The sequence below is a fragment of the Rhipicephalus microplus genome, chromosome 6 (assembly GCF_043290135.1).
Source record: "Rhipicephalus microplus isolate Deutch F79 chromosome 6, USDA_Rmic, whole genome shotgun sequence".
Classification (NCBI taxonomy): Eukaryota; Metazoa; Arthropoda; class Arachnida; order Ixodida; family Ixodidae; genus Rhipicephalus; species Rhipicephalus microplus.
Window position 1 is genome coordinate 43,023,378 of NC_134705.1, and position 2,967 is coordinate 43,026,344.

Below are 2,967 nucleotides of genomic sequence, written 5' to 3' on the forward strand. Positions count from 1 at the left end.
AGTGGCGGTCGCGTACCAGCAACCTCTATTTTATACGACAGCTCAAGATCACTGTCAGAACACCCAGAAAAAATATATACAGCGAAAAGTAAACCGTAGAAATAAATTCTCACAAGTAAAAAGAACAGGCGGCGATAATCATTGCTTTTTCTTGCAGGCTGTTTTATGCCCGCCATATTTTATACTATCCCCCACCTTTATACTCAGAACGAGCTTATCAGTGTTAAGCATCGGCTAGGTCCTGGCAAGCGGCACGCACTTCTTCCTTCCGTAAGAAACCGCAACGATAGTTTCAGCAACAGCACACGGTGATCAAGAGCAGGTTTGGGAGTTCATGTCTTTCTATTTTTAGGTACGCTTGTTACCGAAAGTTTATCTTTTAGTTTCCTGCGTTCCCTCAAACAAGGAGCTGATAAAAACCAGTCAGGGCTCGTCGGAAACAGGACCTCAAGAATCCCTTCAAGCAGACAGTTGTCGGAAAAGTTGGAAGATAAGCGTTAGCAAAAACAAGCTTAGAAATAAAAACGTTCACCTTGAACTTTACACAAGGTTCAATGTACTTCAAAATAAATGGCAAACAGTCTTTCAAAATTAGTAGGCAACAGTAAATATTGAGTTTCATCTAAACCACAGGATCCTAAATGCAGCAAGTGTTCATGCATAGATGCAATTTTCTTATTATGGTTCTACTTTCATCCGAAGGCATTGTTGTTGTGATCATGTACACAGAGAAAAAAAAAGACACGGATACTCCATACAATGTGAACGCATCAAAAGCAAACTCTGCAATAGTAGAGAAATGTAGGGTAATCGCAGCAAAATCAATGGTTATGCCCATTTAAAGTCATTTATGGCAAAACTATTTACACTGCCCCTGCTGCTATTTTCGGTGTTATCTATTAATCATGCCAACTGTTGCCGTACTGTCTAAACGCATGAAACAACTCGAAAATACTTTTAGCGATAAGCTTGATAACCTTCTTGAGAAGGCAACGACAATTGTTGCGCCCAAGCTAGATTGCCAGCGTTTCCTGATAATTACAGGGTTAAAGGACGAGATTGAGGGACGTATGAGCAACCTTGATTTTCTGAACAAAACTGTTGAGTCCCTGAACAAATCCCTCACCTCTAAAATAAACGGCTAGCTTCCTGCTAGTGATAAAGAAACTGTACATCGTGTTTCGTCAGCGTCCAATACAAAGGACTTGCCAGCCCAATTTCACTCTCGAGCCTTGAAAATTGATTTCATAGGCAAAGCCCGCAAGGCATGCCTGAGCACTAGTGACATTGGTTTCCACAAAGAAAAAGTCAGACCTGTTTTCGTCAATGATCACCTCACTCCTCAAAAGAAGCAATTATTTAGCAAAGTTCTGACACCAAACAAAGAAAAAAAGTGGCATTTTTCGTGGACTGTTGACTGCGTCATCAAGGTGAGACAGTCAAAATACAGGAGGAGCAGGAAGGGAAGAAATAAAAGTGAAGGAGGTCAACCTGACGCACATCCGGTTTGCTACCCTGCACTGGGGGGAGTGGTGAGAGGATTAAAGGAGAAGAGAAAAGACAGGAGAGTTTTTCGAAGCGGGTGGAATTTCAACCCTGCGATTTGCGCTTAAAGTAATTATACGTTTTCACATATACTTTGTTGTTCCTCTAATCTTACGTCATACATTTGCACTAGTGAAATCAGGTCCTGCTCTTCGAACAATCGTCATCCAGTGATTCACTTCAACTCGCATTGTTTTCGCACTCTAAGAATTCAGAAATGTTACTGTCTGGTCTCCATTTTTATTTACACTAGTACTCGTATTAATAACGTAGGCTTTGTCACCAGAAAGCTTGGTCGTAAACAATTTATAGAAATGATACTGAATTCTGGTTGATCTCGTGTCACTTCAATAAACACTATTGAATCAGAATACACCACATTCATCTCCATGTTATTCGCAGTGTTCATGGACTGCCAAGCCACCTAGCGGAATTCAGGAGCGTCCTCTCAAGGATGATCTGTAGGCAGACGCTCCCAATGCTCTCTTGTTCGGCGGTGCTAGCCGCGGTGTTAACGCTTAGCAAGAAATTAATACAAATCACTTTGTATGTTTCGTGCATCAGTGAATATATTGAAACGTCCGTGACACGATAAATATGGTTCGTTCTTGCGAGAAGTGAGTTTTTGGAAAAATATGTGGCAACGCGCGCTTTCGAATATAGCTCGCAGCGTACACATCAGCTTCGAAATATTTTCTGCAGCCACTTTGGATAGCTGAATGTTCTCGTCTGGCCATTCAAGTTGAAGTTCGCCTTGTTTTACGTGTGGATAGCATTCGTTAGTGCTTTTGTAGTGCATGAATCATATAACGTTCATTGTGCACGGAAAGTAGCGCAGGCTCGCGATTTGCGCTTCGAAACCTTGGCCTGTGCGGCGCCGCCTGTTTTTACGTTCGTTGATAGATGGCAGAACACAGCAAGCGGTTCCTTTCTTGCCGAGTATCTGAGCGAAATGTTCTCTGCACCCTCAGATAAACGTGGGGAGTGATGCCGTGTGGGTGTGTTGCGTGGCGAGTGACGCGTTGTTGGTGCCATTGAAGTCATTTGGCGCAGAGAATTCCACAGATCACTTTCAGCAGTGATGTTCAAAGAAACCGTCTTGACGTCGAGGAGTTTTTACTGAACGTAGGTGGTAGTCAACGCGCTGAGAGTGAAAGCCACGATGAACGATCAGCTGCTAACTCACAAGCAGAGAGCCGCACTTCATGTACTGTCGTTTGTTAACGTTTTTTTCCCAATCGTAAGTCAGTTTGATCGTATTTATTCCGTAATATCCTTCAGCAAGCTCTAAATAAAAGCATACTGTGTATTGAATATCTAATTACAGTGGATATTAAAAGCGCCGCATGCCGCTAACACGCTCAAACTCGACCATCAAAGCGAAACGGTTAGATCAATTAAATATGTACTTACGAGTATACC